The sequence below is a fragment of the Triturus cristatus genome, chromosome 4_2, assembly GCF_964204655.1.
Source record: "Triturus cristatus chromosome 4_2, aTriCri1.1, whole genome shotgun sequence".
Taxonomy (NCBI): domain Eukaryota; kingdom Metazoa; phylum Chordata; class Amphibia; order Caudata; family Salamandridae; genus Triturus; species Triturus cristatus.
In genome coordinates, this window is record NC_140586.1 from 301,904,207 (window position 1) to 301,919,472 (window position 15,266).

General features: G+C 42.2%; 1 protein-coding gene and 1 pseudogene across 1 annotated transcript in view; one reads left to right on the plus strand and one right to left on the minus strand.

The window, feature by feature from the left end:
* PAPPA2 (pappalysin 2) overlaps window positions 1-15,266 on the plus strand; it is a 687,952-nt gene that overhangs the window by 593,600 nt on the left and 79,086 nt on the right. The gene's annotated exons all lie outside the window — the stretch shown is intronic.
* Window positions 170-15,266, minus strand: part of LOC146833747 (MBT domain-containing protein 1-like) — a 50,931-nt pseudogene continuing 35,834 nt past the window's right edge.

Here is a 15,266-nt window from a genome sequence, read left to right on the forward strand (position 1 = left end):
TTTAGTAGCCACAGGTAATAAAGAACAGAGGCAAGCAGGTACATATAGAAACTCTAAACCCAACTCTTCGGCACTAAATTTCTCTTGTAGCTGGCCAAGAACATCAGTTCAACATGCTTCTCAGTTTGATCTAAAAAAAATCTCACAGAGGTTTTGAGGTCTCTTGTGGTTATTGCTTGATGTAGTAGCTGCCTGTTCCATTACTTTCCTGGTCGGAAGTTCCTTGAACAAACGACTATTCTTCTCCTTCCAGAAACTCTTTATTCATCTGCTATGTAGTTGTTTTTTTATGTCATTTGTACTGTTGTGACTTGGCCTTTTTATTCCACTTTGGCGTGATGGATTGGCTGTTGTTAGTAGCTTGCGGAGCTGGGGGTTGTAACTGGTACCCGATAAAATGACGCCAGTCTAGAGGATACAGGTCAGGGGATTCAGTCTACCCACTGATAATGTTCGTCTTCTTATCCTTCAAAATGGATTCCTAGAAGGCGATGGATGGTGCACGTTACTGCAGCGACACACACTAGTTTGGGTTCCATAAGATCAACAGCTTCCGGTTTTACTCCAACTAGAAACCCATGATTTGGAACAGCCTTAGTAAATAACTTCACACGCGCTGCAACCGAGCCTGTTTCTTCTGATGTAGCCATTCCATTACCTTAATGAATAAATGTGATAATGCACCCATCTGTCTATCTTGTTTTTTTGTTAAATCCGATCTTTTGAATCTACGCCCTACACTCTAGGATCCGCCCAAGTGCTGAACGAGTGGGCTTTACTTGAGGCACCGGAAGTCATCCGTTTTGTCTTCACTTTCTTCATAAGCGAATCGTAACCATCCACCGATTACAGTGCCCACAAATGCCACACGTGTGTGGCAAAGGTGTGTTTAGTCGCCAACGTCTAGCGCAAGGAAGGCGTGAAAGGATATTTCGTACTTTCTGATACCTTTTGAGAAAAATCGCGAGGGAAGGTTTTGGCACCTGTAAGCCGTTTTACTAAAAATACTTTCCAGTTTGTGTACTTATGTTGTACAGTTCGTGGTGGAACTCAGGGCTTATCACTAGCTGAGCACTGACCAACCGTATGGACACAAGGGCACTAAATATTACACCACAAGTCTATACCTGAATCATTTTCTAGGTCCTCATATAGAAGCAAAGCATTAAAACTCGCTACCTTGGTTATCCCTTCGATCCAAAAGTCTTTGGGAGTCTAAGGTTGGGTCTTCTCTCACGCTAAGGGGTGTAACATAGGCCCCTGCGGCACAGGAGGTCCCCAAACCTTCAAGAGTCCCCAACTCTTCAGGGGAACGCATTCAGCCCAAAGCCAATGTATATCTGTGAGATATTGGAGATTCAGGGGCCCAACCACACATTCTGCAGGGGAACCCCATCATTTTGCGTTAGTCCACTGCTCACGCCTTCCAAAATATCGTCACAGAAGTTTTTTATTGGTGCGTGTTTGAAACAAGAAGCAGGAGCTGCGATAAAGTTACTTCTTGTGATGTACTTAACCCACACAAATCCTTGCATAGGGACTGCTGGCTTTGGTTTTGTTTGATTTTGCAACGTGGTTTGATAGAGAGCATAAGCTGCTAGTTTTGCAACCAGAGGTTGTTTCTAAAGCACTTTTGGCTATTTTTTGGGAGATTTGCCCTGAAGTTGTGCAGCGATATTTGCTTTCTTTGAGTTAGAGGAATAACTTCTTGAACACGAAAGACTGCAGAAACAATTCGTTTTAGAATTAAATCAGGCTTAATTTTAGCCACTGGTTTGAGGTGCTCGGCAACACCATCACTTAAGACAGTCTGCCATGTGGTGGCGCTCTTTGTCTAAATTGCAGATGAACGCAACAGCTGTTTATTAATTGAATATCCAATAAAAATGTCTTATGTCTGTCACTTGAACTATTCTTATAGCTTTGGGGGCCTGAAATAGTCTGAATTGTCACACTTGTATGAGTGCTATGGTTAGTAGTTGTGTTGGTTCTGTCATTGGAGGCACTGGCAGGCGAATGGGTGGTGCAAGCTGCAGTGGCGTATGGACGGGCCATTAAGCTAGAAATAAACTATTTCTTTGTTACAATCTGCAGGTTATGCAGCAGATGATGGGTGGTAAATGTGGCAAATTCATATTTATGTGGAAAACGCAGTAGTGGCACATTCGCTTAATTCCAATAGCCCTGCTTATGACTTACTCCAAACTAACTTTACTATTTTATAAGATGCACTAATCCATCTTTTTTGCCTCTTGCTTTCCAGTCGTTGGCTTGCCTTCATGTAATTGTCCTGAGCCGTAGTAAACCCACGGACCAGGCTCCCTTTCTTATTGCTTTATTGACATATCTTGAACACAAATGCGGAGTTATGAATAGTAAATCTACACTCGCACTATATGCCCTCACACATTGACATAGTTTAGGGGTCTCCAGGAGTTGCAGCTGCGGCTCCTGGCTTTCTCCTTGTGACTCCTGACACTGCCTTTGCAATCCCTGGCCTGAGAGATCACAAAGGCAAGGGCAGGAACTGAAGGAAAATGGGGCTCACGTGAGCCCTCTTTACCTTTTGTTGCTCGTCCAAAACTGGGATGTTTTAGTTTATTTGTTTACCTTCAGTGACTCTACAAGGGATTTTTAGGGAGCACACAAGAGAGCCACCTATAAAAATATGTGTGAAAGTCCATTGAAGGGCTAGAAGGTATTGAGTGAAACTACCAGGACCATAATGCACCTAGGAGGATTTGATTATGGAGGCTCATGGGAGCTAATGATTTTGATAAATTCAGGTGCTAACAATCTGGCAGCCATATAAAGAATCAGCTGTATGTACCCGTGACCAAGATGAATGAATCGAAACGCGTCGGGGAGGTGCACACTGTTCCGTGTTTCCAATTTACTAAAGAAGATTACTACCAGTCGAGGAGTGCATCTCAATCTCATCCTTCTTGGGGTGGAGGAGAAGTTTGTGTGATATTTCACAGTAGAGCCTTGTGCCGCGTGGGATTGCACCACCTCCAAAAACAGTGATGCACTGTCCCAGAAGCACAAATGAAAGTGATAATTGGAAGAGGACGATGCACATGATCGTGGATTGCCAAGTTTGGAGGGCCTGCCCAGCCTGTGATATGGGGCTGATATCAGGACAACTGGACTTTGAGATTTGTATATTTTAAACATGGACTATTTGGGACAGCCCATTGTCGAGCTAGAAGGTATTGAGTGAATCTACCAGAACCATAATGCACCTCGGACGATTTGATTATGGAGGCTCATGGGAGCTAATTATTTGAATAAATGCAGGTGCTAACAATCTGGCAGCCATGTGAAGAATCAGCCTCATGTACCCATGAACCAGATGAATGAATCGAAACGCGTCGGGGAGGTGCACACTGGTTCGTGTTTCCAGTTAATTAAAAAAGATTACTACCAGTCGAGGAGTGCCTCTCACTATCTCTCTCTCGCTCTCTCTCTCTCTCTCTCTCCCTCTACATATATATATATATATATAGATAGATAGATAGATAGATTTATAGGTGAATAAACTAATGTAAAAAGTTTCTAAATATAGAGTGGCAGAAGCAACTCTATAGTTATGATTCCGAAAGATAGGAGCTCTTTGGATTTTTTATTGGTAATAACTTTGCCACTGTTTGATGAATCTTCATGCAACATGCAGACTTATTTATTTCTCTACTTTGGTTGATGATGCAAAGTTTTGTAGTGATTAGTTAAGGGGGTGCAGAGAAAAAAGTGGGGCCCCAAAACACATTTCTTTTTCAATGCATTTTTCATAGACCTTTTAGATGGATGTAGCGACAAAATGGCAGAACAGATTTTTATGAAATTTGGCAGGAATACAGATCAGGGTGTGGAAAGGGTCTTTTTTTCAAATTAAAATTTGTTCAGTAGTTCTTCAGTAATAAGGGACAAAACCTTAGTGATAAATTGGGCCGCGGTATATCGCTGTACTTTCGTGGTATACTGAGGTACATAGCGATAACAAAACACAAAATTATTGGTCATTGAAAGCCCTTTCAAGATAAAAAGGCAGCTGTATTGTTTGATCACATTTTGGCTGTCTTGTGGGTTTCTATGTGAGATATAGCTTATTCGAATATTTTTAAGCTATAGGTATAAAAGAGGCACTTTACCAAAGTCAGAATAGTTGGGGAAAAGTATTTTTATTGTTATATATTTATATTTTTCTAAGATTTATGGAGTACCATGGTACTTTCTCAAAACTATCTTGAAACTATCCCAGCTGTACTGCAGTACCTATTGAACGTAAAAACTGAATAAAGAATTTATGACCAAAGACACTTAATGGCATGGCACGCCACTCCAGGTTACTACACACCATATGACATACCATTGCACTCTACAGCACGCCACTCCATCGTACGACATGCCAATTCACTCCACTGTTCACCACTCCACTATATGCACCAGACACACTATTGCATACCACTGTATGACACACCACTCCACTCTACTCTATGACAAGCTACTCCACTCTGCAGTACCTATTGAAATAAAAATAATTTATATATGACAAAAGACACTCTCCAACACTTCAATCCACTCACTCTATGACACACCGCTCCACTCTATGACATGCCACTTCACGCTACAACATACCACTACACTCCAACATTCCACTCTATGACACACCACTCCACTCGACGACACACCACACCACTCCACTCCACCACATGTCACTCCACTGTTTGACATGCCACTCTACACTACAACACGCCACTCCACTGTACGGCACTCCACTCCACTCTTCAAAACTCCTTGCCATTGTACTATACGACATGCCACTCCACTCTATGCCACTTCACTCTATGACATGCCAGTATATGACACTCCACTCCACTTGACAACACACCACTCCACTCTATGGCAATTTACTCCGCTCTACGACACTCCGCTCCGCTCTACCATACACCACTGCACTCTACGAGACGCCTTTCCACGTGTGTGTGTATGTACTTGGTACGAAAATAGATTTGTATCTTCTTTAGAAGTTTGTTGAGATATTTTACTTATCTTGCACTTAATGTTTAATCTTTCTTTTAATGTTGTGTTTTTTTAGTTCAGCAGTGTCGCTACTTAAATGCTATTTTGTCAAACTTCATGTGGCAATATCTTCTCTAACATCCTCAGTGTCAAAAATTAAGGTGATGTCACTTCCTATGATGTCATCATCAGCTGAAATTGTTGATGATTGGAGTTCTGCTACTCATGGCATTTTGGTGAATCGATGCCAATGCACTTACCTTTTGATATTTTGTACCTTGATCCTATATCTATGATATTAGAGTCTTACGATATTCCTAGCCTTGATATTCTGTGGTACAATCCTTCACGATAATGAGATAGTATTTGGTGCTACATGGTGACAAAATAGTAACGTCTAAACCCTGTGTAAGTTTCAGCTAGGAGAACTGCTCAGTGCTGCTTCTCTTCTAGGGGTGGTAGAATGGTTCCTCCACCCTGCCAAGACATGGACATGTCTGAAAAGCACGATTACTGGTGCCCCATTCTAATATACAGCATGCCAATCCACAGTTACACTGATGATCTGCGTTGTTGGGGGGGGGGGGAAGCTGCGGTGGGACAGGGTAAAACTCTGAACACGAAACAGCTCATCCCATCAGCAAACAACTACCACAGTAGAGGAGCCAACACACCCACACAGACAACTGGGAGGGGAAACCTACTGCATGATCAGGCAACAATCTACAACTTAAGTCAGTTTTAGTCAAATGTGCTATCTTGTCTTTTTCTGTTGCCCACCTATCTCTACTCTCAAAGGAGGTAAGGGACATCAAGCAGTCTATCCCATCCAAGGACAGTTCACTGGTTTCCCATCCTCATGTGACAAGTGTTGAATCTTATTATACTGAAGAATACAAGTAATCGACTGGTAAAAAGTCTGGTTTAGGAATATATATGGTATGCTCCAGATGTGACACTGAATGGTGTCAGGTAATTTGATGGACTCTTTCTAAAGGTAGTCTCGTTACAGTTCCACGAGGGTCTCACTTCATAGACTCTCCTAAGGTTGATAGCACGTGATTTGAGGATATCTGTGAGGATGTTTTTCTAACTTCTTAAACGGAAGTGATATTGATTATCTTCCCTTTTTGGTTCTAGAATTGAAAGTGCTCTTGCAGAAAAATAGACTTTATTCTTATTGATAAATAACAGGGAAGTAGCATTTAGATCCAAGTGAGTACATGATGTGTGAGAGGGTTATAACTACAGGACTTCCAAATTACCATTCTACTTGCCACAACCGTGTTTTGAAATGGGACCAGAACTCTGGTTTCTTCCTTTTTTTACTCTTCGATTTCAACCAAAGTGTGCCTTTGATCACCATCAGACATCCTACGATGATGGGGTGACCGACATTCTATGGCATATTGCTGACAAGACCAGAAATCCGTACAGTTGGACTCCAAAGCATGCACCAACAATAATTGTGATGTGTTAAAATAGAAAGTGAATGTTGTAATTCAGAATAGAGGCAATTTGGAAAGAAAAATAAAACACATGTAATCATAGTTAGAATAGCTGAGCCTGAACTGAGTATTGTTTTGAAAACAATGCTTTTATCATTTTGTAATGACAGTCCACTCTTGTTAGATGAGCTGTTCTTACACACAGTAAGCCTTAACCACACCAGCACAAGCACCACAGCTCACCATCACTGCCACCAGCAGCAACTCCAGTAGCAGCAGCACGACCACCAGCAGCAGTATCACCACCACCAGCACCACCACCAGCCCTACCTCCACCACCAGCCACCAGCAGTAGCACCAACACCAGTAGCAGAAGCACCACTACTACCTTCACCACAAGCACCGCCACCACTTTCCCCTCTACTTCTCCTTCTTTACACAGGACACCTCTTTGACTATAAAACTCTAGCTGCATGTTTTGGATAGGCTGGTGTTGAACTATCTGCTTCTTTAATAAGGACAGGTACAAGGAATTATCATACATGTAAGGAAATGGGTTGTGCCCATAAAATCTGCCTGGATATTTTGCTTTTTGACATCCTGGCATGTGACCTTTTTGCTGTGGGTGGTCTCACAAGCTGTGACTCATGGGAAACAACTTTTACAACACAGTCATTACATCGCACAACCTTTACATAGCAGTCATTACATCGCAACATCCTTCACATTGCATGTCATTACAACGCAGCCATTACATTGCATGTCACTACAACGCATGTCATTACAACGCATGTTACTACAATGCAGGCATTACATCCCAAGTCATTACAATGCATACGATTACAACGCATAGTACCCTTATGCTATCCAACACTTACCCTACTGTTGCACTCACTGGAGTTAGAATAGTTATTTTTACCCCTACACCATCCAACACTTACTTTACTGTTGCACTCACTGGAGTTAGAATAGTAGTTTTTACCCCTACACTATCCAACACATAACCTACTGTTGCACTCACTGGAGTTAGAATAGTAATTATTACCCCTATACTATCCAACACTTACCTTAAATGTGATTTAATGGTATGCATTGTAATGGTATGCGTTGTAAAGGTATAATGCGATGTAATGGAATGCGTTGTAAAGTTAGTTTCTGAAAATGCGATGTAATGGCATGCTATGTAAAAGAATGCGTTGTAAAGTATGTTGCGATGTAAAAACTGCATTGTAAAGGCATGCATTGTAAACGTATGCGTTGTAACGTCATACATTCATGACTCACCCACGGTAAACTCATGGTAAATGGACTGCGTGTGTTTACCACCAGTGTCTGCCTTTTCAAATAAGGCTTCTGTGATGCAGTAAGGGTAAGGCGCACTTGGCTGGTCACACGTGCACATACGTGTGCACATGTAGGGGGGCTGCATGTGGGAGACTCCTATTGTGTGCAGCCCGGTAACTGAACACTGGTAGCCTGTCGCAGAAGGGACTCTGCTGTATTGGATATTGACCTGGGGTCAGTCTCATATTGTTAGTATACACTCATAGGGAAAGTCAGTATGGCTTACTGTGTTGTCTGCAGTGACACTCCATTATACAGCTATGGGAAGGACTGCCTTAGAGTGCAGCTTTGTTTCCCGTTGACAGAGACCAGTGACTATCAAAATGGGGCATAACCTGTACAGGAAAATCAGTTCTTCAAGGTCCAAGAAGATATCTGTACAGCTTATAGATCATCCAGTATTGTCATAGCTCTCTGACTTAGCGCAGGATCAGAGCCTAAGTTTTTTGTCACCCTGGTGTGCCAAGTTAATTACAATTCCCTCCAGTGGCAGGAAATAAGGCCTCCCCACACAAAGGAAGCAATTAACATTGCTTCACTCAGCTCCTGAGGAGGAAAGGGGTGGGGCAAAATGATCTGCATCAATCAATGGGCTGCAAACTGTACCAGGCCTGCCCTAGCCCACTGAACATAGTAGGGAGCTGAGACCTCTGGAGCCAACAAAGGAGGGGGCTCCCGTCGAATATTTGGTGGAAAAAAGGTCCTGGCAGTGATGTCAGCGAGGGGCGGAGCTGGGGCCCCCAGAGCAGATGTGACTAGAGACTCCTTGGTGATGGCTTTTTGAAATGTCACAGCAGGCTGCACAGGAATCTTAGGACAGGAGCAGAGAGGGTGATGTGACACCCTCAGATAGGCCATTGGGGCCTCACTTCTGGAACCTTCTGCCCTCACTTAAAAGTCTTGGTTCACTGACAAAATATCGCCACCCACAACATACCTTTAAGAAATATCATGACCAAAAGATCAATGTCAAAAATATCGTCAGCCTATACTTATAATTACAAGTACAAAATATAACAAAAAAGTAAACTGTTGTCATAAATATCGTTGTATTAAATATCGTTTTTTATGTATGTAAATTTAAATATTAAATATTAAATATATTAAATTGTAACATTGATTATAAAAATAAAATAGATTTAATATATATTTTAACAAAAATACCACATCTCTTTATTTTAAATGAAAGTTAAACACACGTAATAGTTAATATATATATATATATATTTACATATATCTACTTAAAAATCAATCATACTAATAATTTTAAATTCTAATATAAATTCAAAAGTTTTAAATAATATAAAAATATAACAAATAAATACACGTGTATTTACGTATACCAATAACATAACTTAAAAACAACATTTTAATTAAAATAAAAGAGTAAAAAACATAACATTCTTAGAACTAGAATTCATAAATATATTTTACACAAAAAACATTAATAATGATAACTATGATCATTTTAAATAAACAAAAACATAAAAATATAAATTATAACAATATAAAATAAATTATAAAATATTAAATTTAATACATATACTATTCCCACTACAATCTATTCAAAAGTACGCAAAGTATTATAGTAAGTATGTAAACAATATACTACTTCCACTTCACATAACGCGAAAGTAATAAAACTAGGTAAAATTTACAATCCTTCCTCCAGTCAATGCAACTGCAGGGACAGCTTTGGATTGTGGAGTGGTAAAATTTACTATTCCCACTCTAGTCAATCAATCAATCAATTTCAATTTTATTTGTTTTTTTTACATAAAACCATAAAAATAATCTAAAACAGTACATTATACAAAAGAGTGGCCTAAAACACTGCATTATACAAAAAAGTGACATGATTAACAGATCTTACTTTAAAGTCTCATATACCATACATAAAGAAGGTTGTGTATATAATAAATCTTTTAAAAAGGAGGGGAGTAAGCCCGGGATCCCAACTGGGCTGTATGTGCCCCAACCATACATGCTGGGACACAGTACAATAACATTGTGAGTCACTATCAAATAATCGCAGCAGGCTCTAAGCCTCACTGCTGATTTAAAAAAAAAAAAAGTGTTACCAGATAGCATTTGTAAAAAAATAAAAGCTGGTCGCACCTGCCTAAACTCCAATTCTTTCAAAATGGGAATAATACATTTTTTCCAGAGAATCTCGTAGTAATTACAAAACATAAAAAAATGGAGCATGTCCTGTGGAGACTTACCGTCTCAGCCACAGGACTCTAGGCTCTGAACTCTACTACACCCATGAGGTTGTTCCAACAGGAGGTGGAAGAGATCAAACCGAAACCTGGTCAGTAAAAAACGATCATAAGTACTAAGGGGCCCTAGCAGATATGGCTCAGTCGATTGCACAGTTTTTAAGACAAGAAATCTGCGGAGACTAGGTTTCCTCAACTCGGACTCTTCCCTATCTATTGTCCTCTGACTAAAAAAGGTCTCCCTTACCCAGTCCAGGTCTTTCTTATTCACTGAATCTGGGTTGGAGAATAGGTCAGCTCTTCCCAGCCTCCCAATGCAACTCTTTATGTAATTAAGCCACGGAATATGATGGGCGTAGTCAAGAGCCATACACCTCTTCAGGATCAGTTTACTTAAGGTTGATCCTTGATTCATCCAAAGCTTCAACCACAATATTAAGGGGCGAAGGGCTAACAGATCGGAAAGATAGGAAACGCCCAACTCTTCATGAACCATTAGGTTTGAGGTGCCCTGGGGCACATATAAAAGACGTTTCAAAAAGTTGTTCTCAGCCACTTGTAGTTCCTCCATGGCAACATAGCTAGGGGTGGGCGGAATTTGCGTAATCGCGTTACGCAAATCTCCGCGAAACGGTAAAAAATCTCCGCGAACACGCAGATATTCCGCAAACGCGCGGAATTGCTTGTTCGCGATACTTTTTTCCTGTTCGCGATCGCTGTTTGCGTGCTCGGGGTGAAATATCTCGCGAACACGCATATTGAGAACGCGAACAAGCCAAAAATTTCGCGAGGTCGCGGAACGCAGATTTTTGGGGAATTTCGCGTTCTCCGCGGAACGCGAAATTACCCAAATTCCGCAAATTCCGCGAGCGGAACGGATTTTACCGCCCAGGCCTAAACATAGCCCCAGATTTCACTGCCATAGGAGACTTTAGTAATACATTTTGGCTGGTATATCTGCAGGAGTGCCGCAATCGGTCTCCTGCCTAATCTTGAGGTGAAGTTAAAATGGCCATGTTAGCACGCACCAGATCTCCCCTCTTTCTCTGTTTTAGTGGCCCCCATTTCATCTTATCGTCTATCAGGACCCCAAGTTAAAAAAAGACGTCTGTGTGGGGAACCAAGGCAGATCCGACCATAAACTGATAATGCTTTCTTGTGCGAGGTCCCACCTGCATCACATAGTATTTGCAATCATTTATAGACAAGTCCAAATCCTCCATGAATGAGGAAAAAGAGTTCAGCAGTGATTGCAACCCTCTTGCGGTCTGGGCCATGAGGACCGCATCATCCGCGTACAATAAAACCGGAAGACAACGCCTACCCACCTGAGGATAATATACCTTAGTCTCCAATAAAACCTTCTCCAGTTTGTTGATATATAAGTTAAACAGAAAACGGGCTAAGATATACCCTTGACATACTCCTCTTTTTATAGAGAACTGACGGGAGACCTTGAGGTCTTGTGAGTATCGAACCTTGGCCTTGGTGTCACTATGGAGGTCCTTCAGAAAATGGACGATTTCACCATCCACCCCGATGGACAGCATAGTCTGCCAGAGCTTAGCTCTGTTCACGCGATCAAACGCAGACGACAGAGCCATGAAGGCCAGATAAATGGTACCGGGGGGGCAACTGTGTATTTGTTAAGGATCAAAAATAAGTTAAGACACTGGGCCACAGTTGACCACCCCAGACAAAAACCATACTGGAGATTGGTTAGAATATCGTTATCTTCTGCCCAGGTGGTCAACCTGTCTAGGTGGACACGACCCACCATCTTTGCCACCGAGACCAACAAAGAAATTGGTCTTTAACAATGGGTGCTTTCTAGATTACCCTTTTTGAAAACTGGCACTGTAGTGGAGATAGCCCAAGAGCCGGAAGGGCCGGTTTTTACTGCGGCGTTAATAACAGCTGTGAGGACAGGCACCCAAACATTCAAATCGGATTTATAAAGATCCAGCAGAATACCATCAGGACCGGGTGCTTTGTTATTAGATAGCCCAACAATACCTTTCCTAACCTCTTCTACCGAGAAAGCCAGGGCAGATTTCCCTGCCACCAATCCGGGAGGTCTATTCATATCAAGGGGACACTGAAACATAACCTCAAAATGATGCACCCATTCCTCCTCCTTGATGTGGGCCTCCACCACAGTACCTGCATCCTCATTTAAAAATGGGCTATTTATTATGCTCCAAAACTTGGTGCTGCTCTTCAAAGTACTGGCCTCAATTAACTCCCTCCAGGTTTCCTGCTTCAGCACTACCCTGCGCCTGTCAGTTCTGCTTTATACTCCCTTCGACAGGTTCTGACTAAAGCAATATTCCTTGGGCTCTTACCTAGTGCTTCCTTTAATTTCCTGGTAGCACAGGAGCAATCAGAGTCAAATCATCTGGGAACCAAAACAGAGGGTCGCTGTGCAGGGGCACTGAGAAGGTCTGTAATTGTGGAGGAGATGACCTTAAAAGCTTCTATAACATCACATGGGTCCATTGACAGGCCTGTAGACCATACTAACTCATTATCACATAAGTCGGTAAATGATTTGTAGAATGACTCTGGGGTTATCTGGACCCATTTTAACCTTCTTTTTCCATCCGTTTTTTTTGAGTCTCCCACTCTTCCCTACCCCCAAACTGGGTGCTAGTAGAGGCCAGCTAATTTGAACACATAGAGGGTTATGGTCACTATGTATGCTGGCCTCTGTGTTGAAACCTGAGATTCATTCAAGGAGAGGCTTTGATACAAGGATAAAATCAATAAATAAACCGCTTCCCCACCCAACAAAGGATGGATTAAGACCCTTGCTGCAGGGTTCTACTCTGCACATAGCCGAGGATAAATCAAATTCTTGTAGTTTGTAATTAAGGGAGTCACCTTGTGCAGTGTGCTCAAAGTGAATTCCCCTCACACGTGGGCATCCCAGTTCAATGAGGCTAGTTATCCTTGGGTCCCCGCATAGGTAGATGTTAAAAACCCTGGCAATCATAACGTTTTTGAAATCTGCATTGAGCTGTTTTCTTAAAAATGAGCCGAGCAAAGATATATTACTGACAGCCTGGGGACAAGTGGTTGCATTATAAAAATGAAAAAGCCCCAATTTACAGGACCCCTTAAACAGCAGCAATGATTGTAAACAGAGGTTGTCCGTGGACAGCACTGATACTTTGCACTCTATTGCTAGGGAGACATAGATCACAAGACCACCCTTAGATCTTCCTGAACTCGAGGGAGTAGCCGGGAAAAGAAAGTACTTGTAACCCTCCAAGGGGAAACTATTCGTAATGGCCCACATTTCTTGCAGACAAATCAGATGAAACTTTTTCATGAATAGGATCCATGAGTGGTCAAGAAACTTGTTGGCCAAGCCAGCAACATTCCATGCGATGAAATTGCAATTCCTTCCACCCAAGATGCTATCCTGCTGAATATTTGGTGTTCCCGTTTCCACTGGAACAGCCCCACTCAGTCAATCACAAGCGTCCAAAGTGCCCAAAGGTGCAAAGCTATTCAATAGTTCCCGGAGAGGCGGTAAAAACATCTGCCCACCTTGAGGGGCCCAAAAAGTGTGGTTAGGATTGTTCCAGGGAGCTGAAATGTTTGAAAGCATTGATGAAGGGAGGGTAGCCATCTGCCTTCCAAGCAGGACCTCTCTGTTATGGCTCATGATGTTCCAGCCGGAGGGCTCAGGTTTATAAAAGAATCCGAGAGGAAGGGCCGTGATGGTCGACTGAGGGCCACATGAGGTACAAATGGAAGAGGAAGCTAAGATCCTTTCTGCAACATGTGGTCTATTGAAATTGATGATAACACAGTCTTCTTTGTAGGTCTTTCTGAACCTTCCCACCCAGTTGACAATACCCACCATGTTGATGTATTTTTCCACCCTTGTACCCAAAGTGGTGTTACAGGACAACCAATGCAGGACTTTGTTCTTCAATTGAGAAAAGTCTTCCTTGACACCCAGAGAAAGAGTTGGCACATTCCCCAAAACCACAACAAGCAGCGTCGATTCTGGCAGGAGATGTAAGTTAACTAAATTCTGATTAGAACTAACCTCTTCACAGTTAGACATTTCCCCTGTGCTAAAGTTCCTGGGGTTAATTTGTTCCAAGGTAGGTGCCCTTCCCGCAAATCCTAAATTTGGGCCCAGTTGATTGTGTGAAGGAGGCGGGGCCGTAGATGCAGAGGGCAGTTAGTGGCAGTCCCCATTAAAGGCTTTGAAGGTGGCAGCCTCTGCTCCCTGTGTTTTATATGTGGATCATCCGAATTAGGGCTCTCAGTTACAATAAGGCCCATTGAGGTCCTCGGTGCCTCCACCCTAGGTGAGATACGTTTTTTGAGGTCAAAGTGTCCTTCTCTATAGAGATGAGGCATTGAAAGAGTGAATCAAATTGTGAGTCCAATATATCCCGTAAAGTGCCCTGAAAGGATTCCTGTGGATTAAGACACGTTACAACACAAAGATTTACAATGCAAGCCTTTACAACGTGGTTTTTACATCGCAACACCCATTACAATGCATGATTTTACACCGCATGCCATCACAACGCAATTTTTAGAAACTACACTTACAACGCATTCCATTACAACGCATTCCATTACAACGCATACCATTACAATGCATAATACTTTTAGGGCAGCAGTAGTGTAAGTGTTGGATAGTGTAGGGGTAAAAATTACTATTCCCACTCCAGTGAGTGCAACAGTAGGGTACGTGTTGGATAGTGTAGGGGTAAAAATTACTATCCCCATTCCAGTGGATACAACAATAGGGCAAGTGTTAGATAGTGCAGGGGAAAAAATTACTATTTCTCATTACTTACCTTATAATGAGTTGTTATGGCATGCGTTATAGCGACATTCGTTGTAATGGCATACCTTGTAGTGACATGTGTTGTAATGGCTGTGTTGTAATGGCATGCTTTGTAAAGGATGTTGCGTTGTGATGACTGCGTTGTAAAGGTAGTTCGTTGTAATGACTGCGTTGTAATGGTTGTTTCCCTTCCAGTGCGGCCACCATAGCTGCCTTTGAGACTACTTGATCGTACGGTTTTTTTGATACGTCCCCTTAGCCCTCAGTCTTTGGCCTTCCACCCAATGCCCAAGCCTATACCGGCCACTCCTCCTCCTCTTGTCCTCCCTTGTGGAGCTAACATAATGGCAGCTGAGTGCCTGTCAGGGCTACTATTAACTTGCTCCTGGGTGGTAGGTAATTTAACCC